This window comes from Saccoglossus kowalevskii, chromosome 7, assembly GCF_978046115.1.
Source record: "Saccoglossus kowalevskii chromosome 7, keSacKowa6.1, whole genome shotgun sequence".
In the NCBI taxonomy this organism is placed as follows: Eukaryota; Metazoa; Hemichordata; class Enteropneusta; family Harrimaniidae; genus Saccoglossus; species Saccoglossus kowalevskii.
Window position 1 is genome coordinate 34,249,906 of NC_140647.1, and position 17,290 is coordinate 34,267,195.

Below are 17,290 nucleotides of genomic sequence, written 5' to 3' on the forward strand. Positions count from 1 at the left end.
GAAAGGTAAATACATATTACGTAATCCATCCACGCCCCCAACTTTTCGCAGTTTCTTCATCGTTATAACAATATTGCATTGGGTTATTATAACTAGTGACGGTGAAATAACGCCTTTAGCCGTTAGCACTTACGACATTACTGTTACATTAATTGTGATTCTTTTTTTTTTCCAGCCGAACTACCTAAACCACCTACTTCCAAATCTGTGCATAATTTAAATATTATCCCGAAAATTGACGGCAGTCCAGAGGTAAGACGATACAAATAATTTCCAGTTATAATATGACCAATCACGTTTAAGCAGGCGACATGAACACTTATTAAACTAAACAGACACAAGGAACTGTATAATCTATTGTGCCAATGTCTCGTTGCGCCGCTACGGTCACAAAACAGGTAGATTTCGTGTTATATGTCTTATCTCTGTCAGAATTCGTATACATGTGATATTTTAGAGAGCAATCATTTTGTCAAAGACTTTATGCGCCGACATGTACGATTAACATACACGAATCCCTGATATAGTGTTTATTTAATTAATCAATTCGATTTATAATTGCAGTTTCGCGAATGGCTTGATGCATATTGTGAACACGGATTTAAGATGCTAGAAGAACAAAACAAAATTAGGAACACGAACTCCGGCACCAAGACATTAGATTGCAACAATAACCAAAAACTTAATGCAGCTTCTATGACACAGGTTAGTATGGGGAAAAAGTTAGGTCATACTGATGAGCCATCATTAAACATGAGGCTATGATTCGTGACGATGTTTCATATGTATTTTGTACTACGTTATAGTGGATTACATTGATTGATTGATTGATTGATTGATTAATTAATTAATTAATTTATTTATTTATCTTGCGCAGACGCCTGTAACGGAATACCTCGGTCACAATGGCTTCGAACAACCTGACCTTGAACGCATTCGTACGACAGTGATCGAAAGCGCCACCACCGACGCGGAAGCTAGTGAAGATATAGGATTGACAGACGGTGCTGGGGACAGTTGCCAGGCAGATGACTTGGAAGGTTACAGTAATTCACAATCACGTCATCGGAGAAGATGGTGGCATACATTACTATGTAGACGGATCTCATTCTCGCCTGATATAGAACACTAGATACTGCTTACTTTTCTTACTACATGTATTTTTATATTTTTTGTATTTTTAAATAATTTTAACAAAATACATATTACCGTTTATCAACACGTAGCGTCATCAGTACTACTTTCAAATCTTACAGTATTAATATTTGTTAGATTAATCTGTGTACAGCTCTCGTGTACACACACTATGTAAACAACGGGTCGGTGTGTCTCACGGACCAAATTAACCAGTTTTTCATTTCCAAAGATACAACGAAACTGTTTCAATTCGGCTGTTGTTTTCAGCAGAACTTAATTTTCAATGTACTATTACCAATATACCAAACTTTGCCTCATCCGACATTTTGGCAATTTTGTGGATACAAACGGCGGCAAATCATGGCAGGCTTTATCGGCCGAGGGCCTTATACGTAAATTTTCGAAATATGTTCGTCTTTTATTACTGTATGTATATATATATAGTATGAGTGTCACATAATGTTACCCCTGGTGATGACGTAACGCCACCTAATAAGATCGTCAGAGTGTGGGCGAATTTAACAAATCGCAAATATGTCCCACAACGTCAGCAATTTCACAAAAATAACCCCAACCAATTTCGTGGGATGAACACCAATAAAACTAGCCACTAAAGCAGTATGAATGCAAAGATCACATCTTTATTTTACTCAGCCTTTGGTTGATAATATCAAAAATTACAACACGATTCTGCGAGATAAGCACGATTAGTGTCCCAATTGAAACACTCATCCAACATTCATATATTTTAATGGAAATTGATTCCAGTAATTTCAAGATAAAAGCGGCGGCTTTAAAAAATGTTGAAATTACCGAATCTAATTAGATTAGATTGAGTGTCTCTTCTTCGGTGTAGCCAACTTGAATCAGTTGAAATTCGGTGATCAACAACAAATTGTCATTTATTTATAACCCCAATATTGAAGGCACATAAATTAAGGTTTAATTGATTTGTGTTTTGTTTTAACACGTTCAACGACAAGATCTTAAATTATATTAATTTATCAAATTGAATACCATACTCAATTTAGACAAATCACTGCAGCGTTCATCAACATCCGAGTAGGCCGGCAAACACCACTGGAGAAGGACGCCATCTGTGGCCGCAATCAACATCGCACTTGATGCGGGGCCTGTCTCAAAACTTGACGCCGATCACCTGTAATAACACATGTCATCGATGCATCTGCTCATATTTAGCTGTATAATAATACTGAAAGCATAACATATCACGGCTAAACCAGCAGAACACGCATCGGCTGTTCACCGCTTATTCTCGCGTGACTTGGCGTAGTCCGTGATAGAACGCGTAGAACAGCGTCTGTGGCGTCATCAATGAGCGTCGCTGACAGCAACCAGCGCAAGATGCGTTCCATTCTCAAACTCACTTCGTATAGTACGGACGTAGAAGTCAAATTGTCCAGCGTTTAACGAGTGTTTTGCGGTGCATTCTGAAGCAAGAATCATAAAACCTACATAAAATGGCGGATAAAGTACTGGAAAGTTATATTACAGAGTTTGTAAGTATTTCGGTTCGTTTGAACGTGACTTTTCGCCACTTCCAAATATTCAATAAATTCGACTGAACACACGTCAACACTACGACTCGCCGTCGCATTATGCCAGCACTACTGCCGTTTTTTGCCACGTTCCATTCCCATTTATAACAGCTTTTCATTATATTTCAGTTGCGAGAAATGTACCGACCATCGGTATCCAAGATAGACGGAGGCTTTCTCGTCAGATTACTCGAGGGAACAGTTTCTTACATGACGTCTTCATGTCCCGTTTGGATGAGGGCCAAAGCTGTTGTTCGGTTCCCGTTCTTTCTTACCGTGCGCAGAAAGGTAACGTTTTGTCTACCCTTCGTCTAAGACCCGTGAAGTATTGTGATTTTGTATTCATTGTTATTCATTTCAATTAATTACTATTTCAGGGTAGTTTATCTGATCAACTCATCACACTTGAAGACTATGAAATAGTGACCAAACCGAAACTGCCTACGGTGGCTCCGAAAAAATCAAACATGTTTGCACTCGTCTCAAAGGTGAGTTTACTTCTACGATTGGAAAACTATTAGTTTCATTCTGCTGTCACTACCTTTATTTACATAACGCGAAGAAAATTACAAAGTATATTTTTTTCAATCTCTGGCAGAAAAAGTCATTGTACTTTTCAACTCGAAAGAGATCAAAGATGACTAGGTGGTTAGCGGCATTTACGATACTTAAGATGGACACCAAGGAATACCATCGGAGAATGAGGGAGATAAAGAAAGGTAAATACATATTACGTAATCCATCCACGCCCCCAACTTTTCGCAGTTTCTTCATCGTTATAACAATATTGCATTGGGTTATTATAACTAGTGACGGTGAAATAACGCCTTTAGCCGTTAGCACTTACGACATTACTGTTACATTAATTGTGATTCTTTTTTTTTTCCAGCCGAACTACCTAAACCACCTACTTCCAAATCTGTGCATAATTTAAATATTATCCCGAAAATTGACGGCAGTCCAGAGGTAAGACGATACAAATAATTTCCAGTTATAATATGACCAATCACGTTTAAGCAGGCGACATGAACACTTATTAAACTAAACAGACACAAGGAACTGTATAATCTATTGTGCCAATGTCTCGTTGCGCCGCTACGGTCACAAAACAGGTAGATTTCGTGTTATATGTCTTATCTCTGTCAGAATTCGTATACATGTGATATTTTAGAGAGCAATCATTTTGTCAAAGACTTTATGCGCCGACATGTACGATTAACATACACGAATCCCTGATATAGTGTTTATTTAATTAATCAATTCGATTTATAATTGCAGTTTCGCGAATGGCTTGATGCATATTGTGAACACGGATTTAAGATGCTAGAAGAACAAAACAAAATTAGGAACACGAACTCCGGCACCAAGACATTAGATTGCAACAATAACCAAAAACTAAATGCAGCTTCTATGACAGAGGTTAGTATGGGGAAAAAGTTAGGTCATACTGATGAGTCATCATTAAACATGAGGCTATGATTCGTGACGATGTTTCATATGTATTTTGTACTACGTTATAGTGGATTACATTGATTGATTGATTGATTGATTGATTGATTAATTAATTAATTAATTTATTTATTTATCTTGCGCAGACGCCTGTAACGGAATACCTCGGTCACAATGGCTTCGAACAACCTGATCTTGAACGCATTCGTACGACAGTGATCGAAAGCGCCACCACCGACGCGGAAGCTAGTGAAGATATAGGATTGACAGACGGTGCTGGGGACAGTTGCCAGGCAGATGACTTGGAAGGTTACAGTAATTCACAATCACGTCATCGGAGAAGTTGGTGGCATACATTACTATGTAGACGGATCTCATTCTCGCCTGATATAGAACACTAGATACTGCTTACTTTTCTTACTACATGTATTTTTATATTTTTTGTATTTTTAAATAATTTTAACAAAATACATATTACCGTTTATCAACACGTAGCGTCATCAGTACTACTTTCAAATCTTACTGTCTTAATATTTGTTAGATTAATCTGTGTACAGCTCTCGTGTACACACACTATGTAAACAACGGGTCGGTGTGTCTCACGGACCAAATTAACCAGTTTTTCATTTCCAAAGATACAACGAAACTGTTTCAATTCGGCTGTTGTTTTCAGCAGAACTTAATTTTCAATGTACTATTACCAATATACCAAACTTTGCCTCATCCGACATTTTGGCAATTGTGTGGATACAAACGGCGGCAAATCATGGCAGGCTTTATCGGCCGAGGGCCTTATACGTAAATTTTCGAAATATGTTCGTCTTTTATTACTGTATGTATATATATATAGTATGAGTGTCACATAATGTTACCCCTGGTGATGACGTAACGCCACCTAATAAGATCGTCAGAGTGTGGGCGAATTTAACCAAATCGCAAATATGTCCCACAACGTCAGCAATTTCACAAAAATAACCCCAACCAATTTCGTGGGATGAACACCAATAAAACTAGCCACTAAAGCAGTATGAATGCAAAGATCACATCTTTATTTTACTCAGCCTTTGGTTGATAATATCAAAAATTACAACACGATTCTGCGAGATAAGCACGATTAGTGTCCCAATTGAAACACTCATCCAACATTCATATATTTTAATGGAAATTGATTCCAGTAATTTCAAGATAAAAGCGGCGGCTTTAAAAAATGTTGAAATTACCGAATCTAATTAGATTAGATTGAGTGTCTCTCCTTCGGTGTAGCCAACTTGAATCAGTTGAAATTCGGGATCAACAACAAATTGTCATTTATTTATAACCCCAATATTGAAGGCACATAAATTAAGGTTTAATTGATTTGTGTTTTGTTTTCACACGTTCAACGACAAGATCTTAAATTATATTAATTTATCAAATTGAATACCATACTCAATTTAGACAAATCACTGCAGCGTTCATCAACATCCGAGTAGGCCGGCAAACACCACTGGAGAAGGGCGCCATCTGTGGCCGCAATCAACATCGCACTTGATGCGGGGCCTGTCTCAAAACTTGACGCCGATCACCTGTAATAACACATGTCATCGATGCATCTGCTCATATTTAGCTGTATAATAATACTGAAAGCATAACATATCACGGCTAAACCAGCAGAACACGCATCGGCTGTTCACCGCTTATTCTCGCGTGACTTGGCGTAGTCCGTGATAGAACGCGTAGAACAGCGTCTGTGGCGTCATCAATGAGCGTCGCTGACAGCAACCAGCGCAAGATGCGTTCCATTCTCAAACTCACTTCGTATAGTACGGACGTAGAAGTCAAATTGTCCAGCGTTTAACGAGTGTTTTGCGGTGCATTCTGAAGCAAGAATCATAAAACCTACATAAAATGGCGGATAAAGTACTGGAAAGTTATATTACAGAGTTTGTAAGTATTTCGGTTCGTTTGAACGTGACTTTTCGCCACTTCCAAATATTCAATAAATTCGACTGAACACACGTCAACACTACGACTCGCCGTCGCATTATGCCAGCACTACTGCCTTTTTTTGCCACGTTCCATTCCCATTTATAACAGCTTTTCATTATATTTCAGTTGCGAGAAATGTACCGACCATCGGTATCCAAGATAGACGGAGGCTTTCTCGTCAGATTACTCGAGGGAACAGTTTCTTACATGACGTCTTCATGTCCCGTTTGGATGAGGGCCAAAGCTGTTGTTCGGTTCCCGTTCTTTCTTACCGTGCGCAGAAAGGTAACGTTTTGTCTACCCTTCGTCTAAGACTCGTGAAGTATTGTGATTTTGTATTCATTGTTATTCATTTCAATTAATTACTATTTCAGGGTAGTTTATCCGATCAACTCATCACACTTGAAGACTATGAAATAGTGACCAAACCGAAACTGCCTACGGTGGCTCCGAAAAAATCAAACATGTTTGCACTCGTCTCAAAGGTGAGTTTACTTCTACGATTGGAAAACTATTAGTTTCATTCTGCTGTCACTACCTTTATTTACATAACGCGAAGAAAATTACAAAGTATATTTTTTTCAATCTCTGGCAGAAAAAGTCATTGTACTTTTCATCTCGAAAGAGATCAAAGATGACTAGGTGGTTAGCGGCATTTACGATACTTAAGATGGACACCAAGGAATACCATCGGAGAATGAGGGAGATAAAGAAAGGTAAATACATATTACGTAATCCATCCACGCCCCCAACTTTTCGCAGTTTCTTCATCGTTATAACAATATTGCATTGGGTTATTATAACTAGTGACGGTGAAATAACGCCTTTAGCCGTTAGCACTTACGACATTACTGTTACATTAATTGTGATTCTTTTTTTTTTCCAGCCGAACTACCTAAACCACCTACTTCCAAATCTGTGCATAATTTAAATATTATCCCGAAAATTGACGGCAGTCCAGAGGTAAGACGATACAAATAATTTCCAGTTATAATATGACCAATCACGTTTAAGCAGGCGACATGAACACTTATTAAACTAAACAGACACAAGGAACTGTATAATCTATTGTGCCAATGTCTCGTTGCGCCGCTACGGTCACAAAACAGGTAGATTTCGTGTTATATGTCTTATCTCTGTCAGAATTCGTATACATGTGATATTTTAGAGAGCAATCATTTTGTCAAAGACTTTATGCGCCGACATGTACGATTAACATACACGAATCCCTGATATAGTGTTTATTTAATTAATCAATTCGATTTATAATTGCAGTTTCGCGAATGGCTTGATGCATATTGTGAACACGGATTTAAGATGCTAGAAGAACAAAACAAAATTAGGAACACGAACTCCGGCACCAAGACATTAGATTGCAACAATAACCAAAAACTTAATGCAGCTTCTATGACACAGGTTAGTATGGGGAAAAAGTTAGGTCATACTGATGAGCCATCATTAAACATGAGGCTATGATTCGTGACGATGTTTCATATGTATTTTGTACTACGTTATAGTGGATTACATTGATTGATTGATTGATTGATTGATTAATTAATTAATTAATTAATTTATTTATTTATCTTGCGCAGACGCCTGTAACGGAATACCTCGGTCACAATGGCTTCGAACAACCTGATCTTGAACGCATTCGTACGACAGTGATCGAAAGCGCCACCACCGACGCGGAAGCTAGTGAAGATATAGGATTGACAGACGGTGCTGGGGACAGTTGCCAGGCAGATGACTTCGAAGGTTACAGTAATTCACAATCACGTCATCGGAGAAGATGGTGGCATACATTACTATGTAGACGGATCTCATTCTCGCCTGATATAGAACACTAGATACTGCTTACTTTTCTTACTACATGTATTTTTATATTTTTTGTATTTTTAAATAATTTTAACAAAATACATATTACCGTTTATCAACACGTAGCGTCATCAGTAGTACTTTCAAATCTTACAGTCTTTATATTCGTTAGATTAATCTGTGTACAGCTCTCGTGTACACACACTATGTAAACAACGGGTCGGTGTGTCTCACGGACCAAATTAACCAGTTTTTCATTTCCAAAGATACAACGAAACTGTTTCAATTCGGCTGTTGTTTTCAGCAGAACTTAATTTTCAATGTACTATTACCAATATACCAAACTTTGCCTCATCCGACATTTTGGCAATTTTGTGGATACAAACGGCGGCAAATCATGGCAGGCTTTATCGGCCGAGGGCCTTATACGTAAATTTTCGAAATATGTTCGTCTTTTATTACTGTATGTATATATATATAGTATGAGTGTCACATAATGTTACCCCTGGTGATGACGTAACGCCACCTAATAAGATCGTCAGAGTGTGGGCGAATTTAACAAATCGCAAATATGTCCCACAACGTCAGCAATTTCACAAAAATAACCCCAACCAATTTCGTGGGATGAACACCAATAAAAATAACCACTAAAGCAGTATGAATGCAAAGATCACATCTTTATTTTACTCAGCCTTTGGTTGATAATATCAAAAATTACAACACGATTCTGCGAGAGATAAGCACGATTAGTGTCCCAATTGAAACACTCATCCAACATTCATATATTTTAATGGAAATTGATTCCAGTAATTTCAAGACAAAAGCGGCGGCTTTAAAAAATGTTGAAATTACCGAATCTAATTAGATTAGATTGAGTGTCTCTCCTTCGGTGTAGCCAACTTGAATCAGTTGAAATTCGGTGATCAACAACAAATTGTCATTTATTTATAACCCCAATATTGAAGGCACATAAATTAAGGTTTAATTGATTTGTGTTTTGTTTTAACATGTTCAACGACAAGATCTTAAATTATATTAATTTATCAAATTAAATACCATACTCAATTTAGACAAATCACTGCAGCGTTCATCAACATCCGAGTCGGCCGGCAAACACCACTGGAGAAGGGCGCCATCTGTGGCCGCAATCAACATCGCACTTGATGCGGGGCCTGTCTCAAAACTTGGCTGGTTCCCGCCTCAAGTGTCATGGCGTACCAAGCCACAAGAGGCTGGTAACTAGTAACGGTTCCGGCATTCTGATTGGTACATCACTTTCTCGTTGCTTGTTCCATTTCCCTTAGTTGCCTGACGTCAGCGCTTACGCTCGTGGCCGTTCAGGGGTTTCCTTTTACTTTCGAAAGTTGGGCGAATAAAAAAAAACTGTTTCTTTTGTTATAAATTTGCACAGAACATATCAAATCTGTAAATCTAAGCAGGCAGAATGTATGAGCATTGCTTTATAATAGCATTACAGACACGTTTACGCAAAACGGAACTTGGAATGTTTTCAAATTACGTCACCCAGTCGCGTTCCTTCCGGCCGGAAAACCGGCCCAAATGGAACAATATGGCGATTACTAGTTACCTGCGTCCTACCTGCCATTCGCAAAGGACGCCGGGAACCAGCGAATCTCAAAACTTGACGCCGATCACCTGTAATAACACACGTCATCGATGCATTTGCTCATATTTAGCTGTATAATAATACTGAAAGCATAACATATCACGGCTAAACCAGCAGAACACGCATCGGCTGTTCACCGCTTATTCTCGCGTGACTTGGCGTAGTCCGTGATAGAACGCGTAGAACAGCGTCTGTGGCGTCATCAATGAGCGTCGCTGACAGCAACCAGCGCAAGATGCGTTCCACTCTCAAACTCACTTCGTATAGTACGGACGTAGAAGTCAAATTGTCCAGCGTTTAACGAGTGTTTTGCGGTGCATCCTGAAGCAAGAATCATAAAACCTACATAAAATGGCGGATAAAGTACTGGAAAGTTATATTACAGAGTTTGTAAGTATTTCGGTTCGTTTGAACGTGACTTTTCGCCACTTCCAAATATTCAATAAACTCGACTGAACACACGTCACCACTACGACTCGCCGTCGCATTATGCCAGCACTACTGCCGTTTGTTTGCCACGTTCCATTCCCATTTATAACAGGTTTTCATTATATTTCAGTTGCGAGAAATGAACCGACCATCGGTATCCAAGATAGACGGAGGCTTTCTCGTCAGATTACTCGAGGGAACAGTTTCTTACATGACGTCTTCATGTCCCGTTTGGGTGAGGGCCAAGGCTGTTGTTCGGTTCCCGTTCTTTCTTACCGTGCGCAGAAAGGTAACGTTTTGCCTACCCTTCGTCTAAGACTCGTGAAGTATTGTGATTTTGAATTCATTGTTATTCATTTCAATTAATTACTATTTCAGGGTAGTTTATCCGATCAACTCATCACACTTGAAGACTATGAAATAGTGACCAAACCGAATCTGCCTACGGTGGCTCCGAAAAAATCAAACATGTTTGCACTCGTCTCAAAGGTGAGTTTACTTCTACGATTGGAAAACTATTAGTTTCATTCTGCTGTCACTACCTTTATTTACATAACGCGAAGAAAATTACAAAGTATATTTTTTTCAATCTCTGGCAGAAAAAGTCATTGTACTTTTCATCTCGAAAGAGATCAAAGATGACTAGGTGGTTAGCGGCATTTACGATACTTAAGATGGACACCAAGGAATACCATCGGAGAATGAGGGAGATAAAGGAAGGTAAATACATATTACGTAATCCATCCACGCCCCCAACTTTTCGCAGTTTCTTCATCGTTATAACAATATTGCATTGGGTTATTATAACTAGTGATGGTGAAATAACGCCTTTAGCCGTTAGCACTTACGACATTACTGTTACATTAATTGTGATTCTTTTTTTTCAGCCGAACTACCTAAACCACCTACTTCCAAATCTGTGCATAATTTAAATATTATCCCGAAAATTGACGGCAGTCCAGAGGTAAGACGATACAAATAATTTCCAGTTATAATATGACCAATCAAGTTTAAGCAGGCGACATGAACACTTATTAAACTAAACAGACACAAGGAACTGTATAATCTATTGTGCCAATGTCTCGTTACGCCGCTACGGTCACAAAACAGGTAGATTTCGTGTTATATGTCTTATCTCTGTCAGAATTCGTATACATGTGATATTTTAGAGAGCAATCGTTTTGTCAAAGACTTTATGCGCCGACATGTACGATTAACATACACGAATCCCTGATATAGTGTTTATTTAATTAATCAATTCGATTTATAATTGCAGTTTCGCGAATGGCTTGATGCATATTGTGAACACGGATTTAAGATGCTAGAAGAACAAAACAAAATTAGGAACACGAACTCCGGCACCAAGACATTAGATTGCAACAATAACCAAAAACTTAATGCAGCTTCTATGACACAGGTTAGTATGGGGAAAAAGTTAGGTCATACTGATGAGCCATCATTAAACATGAGGCTATGATTCGTGACGATGTTTCATATGTATTTTGTACTACGTTATAGTGGATTACATTGATTGACAATCTGATTAAAATCTGATGTAGTGTACGGGCTTTAATTATTTTGGCTATAAACTTATTTTAATTTTATTTTTTATTACTTTTGTTATTAATGCCCTTTTATTTTATTTTATTTTATTATTTTACTTTGATTTTGATTTTGTGATTTTTTTAATTCCGCCCTACCTACATCTGAGCCGATGCCTATGTAACGAGATTTCAACGAGACCCACTATCGACGATTTTAGTCAACGAATCACAGACCTCCTTCTATGGCGCACATGATGACGTCACCGGGCGGAGTCGGGTGGCAAACACTCAAATAAAATGGTGGATTACACCGACGTTAGCGACCGAGAATAACACGGCTTTACGGTAAGTTTATCATTGTCAAATGCAACGAAAGTCATTTTGATGTTAATATTGTGGCTCGAATGGTTCGACTTTAGATCGTTATTTTGCATAGTTATTCTGGGAGTGACGATTTTGTTTCCACCGTTTCGACCGAACACTAGTGTCTTTTTCCAGTCGCCTGCCATGCCCTGGAGACGGGTGATGTTTTGTTGAAGATCGGGCCAACATCGTCTACGGTATTGAAGCCGTAGCTGTAAATATTCATCAAATTGTATCAACATTTTGTACATTATGCAATAACTCTTTATTAAAGTAATTGAGCTGATTTGGACTGGAATAAAATATTTTTTATTTGGAACACATCGCAATTGATCAGGAAATATTTGTTTGCTCCAATTTTCTGCGTCGATGCCGTGGGCCGGTGACCGTTATACAATTTAAAATCAGTTTGCATTGTTTACTATAGCTGTTTACAGTGTTCTAATCATTACGATTTACTTATTTTTTTGCTTCCATTCTATTATGCTCAGTGATGTAAAATTGAAGCGATGACTGAATGAACGAACCTTGGCTGGCGAAGATGTATCTGGAAGTGTACATATTTGTTGGAAGTGAAAAAAATATTCAATGTAATGACAAAAATTGTAAAATGCTGTGGAATTTCTTTTGCAAATAAAAATATACTAGCAATTTTCTATTAATCGTTTATTCAAGTGGGCAAAATATAATGTACAGAAAGATTGCCCGTAGAGTATCACTACACTGAAAAGTAAGCAACCGACAGCCTGTATAAAAGGGGGACTGTGATTGGCTGTTACTTACGCGAGATTTGAACGGGACTTACATAGGCGTCGGATCAGATGTAGGTAGGGCAGAATTAAAAAAAAATCACGAAATCAAAATCAAAGTAAAATAATAAAATAAAAGGGCATTAATAACAAAAGTAATAAAAAAAAAATTAAAAATAAGTTTATAGTCAAAATAATTAAAGCCCGTACACTACATCAGATTTTAATCAGATTGATTGATTGATTGATTGATTGATTGATTGATTAATTAATTAATTAATTTATTTATTTATCTTGCGCAGACGCCTGTAACGGAATACCTCGGTCACAATGGCTTCGAACAACCTGATCTTGAACGCATTCGTACGACAGTGATCGAAAGCGCCACCACCGACGCGGAAGCTAGTGAAGATATAGGATTGACAGACGGTGCTGGGGACAGTTGCCAGGCAGATGACTTCGAAGGTTACAGTAATTCACAATCACGTCACCAGAGAAGATGGTGGCATACATTACTATGTAGACGGATCTCATTCTCGCCTGATATAGAACACTAGATACTGCTTACTTTTCTTACTACATGTATTTTTATATTTTTTGTATTTTTAAATAATTTTAACAAAATACATATTACCGTTTATCAACACGTAGCGTCATCAGTAGTACTTTCAAATCTTACAGTCTTTATATTCGTTAGATTAATCTGTGTACAGCTCTCGTGTACACACACTATGTAAACAACGGGTCGGTGTGTCTCACGGACCAAATTAACCAGTTTTTCATTTCCAAAGATACAACGAAACTGTTTCAATTCGGCTGTTGTTTTCAGCAGAACTTAATTTTCAATGTACTATTACCAATATACCAAACTTTGCCTCATCCGACATTTTGGCAATTTTGTGGATACAAACGGCGGCAAATCATGGCAGGCTTTATCGGCCGAGGGCCTTATACGTAAATTTTCGAAATATGTTCGTCTTTTATTACTGTATGTATATATATATAGTATGAGTGTCACATAATGTTACCCCTGGTGATGACGTAACGCCACCTAATAAGATCGTCAGAGTGTGGGTGAATTTAACAAATCGCAAATATGTCCCACAACGTCAGCAATTTCACAAAAATAACCCCAACCAATTTCGTGGGATGAACACCAATAAAAATAACCACTAAAGCAGTATGAATGCAAAGATCACATCTTTATTTTACTCAGCCTTTGGTTGATAATATCAAAAATTACAACACGATTCTGCGAGAGATAAGCACGATTAGTGTCCCAATTGAAACACTCATCCAACATTCATATATTTTAATGGAAATTGATTCCAGTAATTTCAAGACAAAAGCGGCGGCTTTAAAAAATGTTGAAATTACCGAATCTAATTAGATTAGATTGAGTGTCTCTCCTTCGGTGTAGCCAACTTGAATCAGTTGAAATTCGGTGATCAACAACAAATTGTCATTTATTTATAACCCCAATATTGAAGGCACATAAATTAAGGTTTAATTGATTTGTGTTTTGTTTTAACACGTTCAACGACAAGATCTTAAATTATATTAATTTATCAAATTAAATACCATACTCAATTTAGACAAATCACTGCAGCGTTCATCAACATCCGAGTCGGCCGGCAAACACCACTGGAGAAGGGCGCCATCTGTGGCCGCAATCAACATCGCACTTGATGCGGGGCCTGTCTCAAAACTTGGCTGGTTCCCGCCTCAAGTGTCATGGCGTACCAAGCCACAAGAGGCTGGTAACTAGTAACGGTTCCGGCATTCTGATTGGTACATCACTTTCTCGTTGCTTGTTCCATTTCCCTTAGTTGCCTGACGTCAGCGCTTACGCTCGTGGCCGTTCAGGGGTTTCCTTTTACTTTCGAAAGTTGGGCGAATAAAAAAAAACTGTTTCTTTTGTTATAAATTTGCACAGAACATATCAAATCTGTAAATCTAAGCAGGCAGAATGTATGAGCATTGCTTTATAATAGCATTACAGACACGTTTACGCAAAACGGAACTTGGAATGTTTTCAAATTACGTCACCCAGTCGCGTTCCTTCCGGCCGGAAAACCGGCCCAAATGGAACAATATGGCGATTACTAGTTACCTGCGTCCTACCTGCCATTCGCAAAGGACGCCGGGAACCAGCGAATCTCAAAACTTGACGCCGATCACCTGTAATAACACACGTCATCGATGCATTTGCTCATATTTAGCTGTATAATAATACTGAAAGCATAACATATCACGGCTAAACCAGCAGAACACGCATCGGCTGTTCACCGCTTATTCTCGCGTGACTTGGCGTAGTCCGTGATAGAACGCGTAGAACAGCGTCTGTGGCGTCATCAATGAGCGTCGCTGACAGCAACCAGCGCAAGATGCGTTCCACTCTCAAACTCACTTCGTATAGTACGGACGTAGAAGTCAAATTGTCCAGCGTTTAACGAGTGTTTTGCGGTGCATCCTGAAGCAAGAATCATAAAACCTACATAAAATGGCGGATAAAGTACTGGAAAGTTATATTACAGAGTTTGTAAGTATTTCGGTTCGTTTGAACGTGACTTTTCGCCACTTCCAAATATTCAATAAACTCGACTGAACACACGTCACCACTACGACTCGCCGTCGCATTATGCCAGCACTACTGCCGTTTTTTGCCACGTTCCATTCCCATTTATAACAGGTTTTCATTATATTTCAGTTGCGAGAAATGAACCGACCATCGGTATCCAAGATAGACGGAGGCTTTCTCGTCAGATTACTCGAGGGAACAGTTTCTTACATGACGTCTTCATGTCCCGTTTGGGTGAGGGCCAAGGCTGTTGTTCGGTTCCCGTTCTTTCTTACCGTGCGCAGAAAGGTAACGTTTTGCCTACCCTTCGTCTAAGACTCGTGAAGTATTGTGATTTTGAATTCATTGTTATTCATTTCAATTAATTACTATTTCAGGGTAGTTTATCCGATCAACTCATCACACTTGAAGACTATGAAATAGTGACCAAACCGAATCTGCCTACGGTGGCTCCGAAAAAATCAAACATGTTTGCACTCGTCTCAAAGGTGAGTTTACTTCTACGATTGGAAAACTATTAGTTTCATTCTGCTGTCACTACCTTTATTTACATAACGCGAAGAAAATTACAAAGTATATTTTTTTCAATCTCTGGCAGAAAAAGTCATTGTACTTTTCATCTCGAAAGAGATCAAAGATGACTAGGTGGTTAGCGGCATTTACGATACTTAAGATGGACACCAAGGAATACCATCGGAGAATGAGGGAGATAAAGGAAGGTAAATACATATTACGTAATCCATCCACGCCCCCAACTTTTCGCAGTTTCTTCATCGTTATAACAATATTGCATTGGGTTATTATAACTAGTGATGGTGAAATAACGCCTTTAGCCGTTAGCACTTACGACATTACTGTTACATTAATTGTGATTCTTTTTTTTCAGCCGAACTACCTAAACCACCTACTTCCAAATCTGTGCATAATTTAAATATTATCCCGAAAATTGACGTCAGTCCAGAGGTAAGACGATACAAATAATTTCCAGTTATAATATGACCAATCAAGTTTAAGCAGGCGACATGAACACTTATTAAACTAAACAGACACAAGGAACTGTATAATCTATTGTGCCAATGTCTCGTTACGCCGCTACGGTCACAAAACAGGTAGATTTCGTGTTATATGTCTTATCTCTGTCAGAATTCGTATACATGTGATATTTTAGAGAGCAATCGTTTTGTCAAAGACTTTATGCGCCGACATGTACGATTAACATACACGAATCCCTGATATAGTGTTTATTTAATTAATCAATTCGATTTATAATTGCAGTTTCGCGAATGGCTTGATGCATATTGTGAACACGGATTTAAGATGCTAGAAGAACAAAACAAAATTAGGAACACGAACTCCGGCACCAAGACTTTAGATTGCAACAATAACCAAAAACTTAATGCAGATTAATTAATTAATCAATCAATCTATCTATCTATCTATCTGCGCATGTCTGCCACGCGTTGCGAGTGCTCCTCAAAAAACACGTTTTTTTGCCTCAAATAGTTAGTAAGTTACTACTATTTTTGTACTATCTTTTTTGTTAATACTTACTACATACGTACGCTTATTTATTTTGATTTTACGGTATAATTCTACGGTGTTTTAGTTTGATTTTGTTTTTTCACTTTCAGTTCGCTCGTCGTGGGGCCTTTCCAAGATGGCGGCCTCCACGGCGGGTACACGTGTCAACCATTTTGCAGGGTTGACACGTAAACACGGTCTCAAATGTGAGTCGATTGATGGGATTTCAATTGAAACCTATGTTAAAAGTGTTTCTTCTATACTCAAACCTGCTTGTATTATTGCTGCCTCTCGTGCAAACGGAAGTGTCATAATTTTTCTGGATTCGATCAACGCTGTTGAAACTGTTTGCACTACTGGTCTCTCAATGGGAGACTGCTTAATTCATGTACAACCACTCGTAAAACCCGCCACTAAAGTGATTCTTTCAGGTGTTCCACCCTTCATACCCAATCATGCTCTCGACTCGAAACTGAATTGTCACGGTATGGCCGTGTCGTGAGTAATCTGCGTTTAATTCCGCTCGGGTGTAAACAACCCGAGTTGAA

At 38.4% G+C, this 17,290-nt stretch overlaps 1 long non-coding RNA gene across 1 annotated transcript; it reads left to right on the plus strand.

Annotated features, from left to right (window-relative positions):
* The first annotated feature begins 11,516 nt into the window (after positions 1-11,516).
* On the plus strand, positions 11,517-12,795 carry LOC146740952 (uncharacterized). Its single transcript, XR_014930027.1, has 2 exons — positions 11,517-11,873; positions 12,383-12,795. It is a non-coding gene; the product is annotated as an uncharacterized LOC146740952 (long non-coding RNA).
* Positions 12,796-17,290: the final 4,495 nt, after the last annotated feature.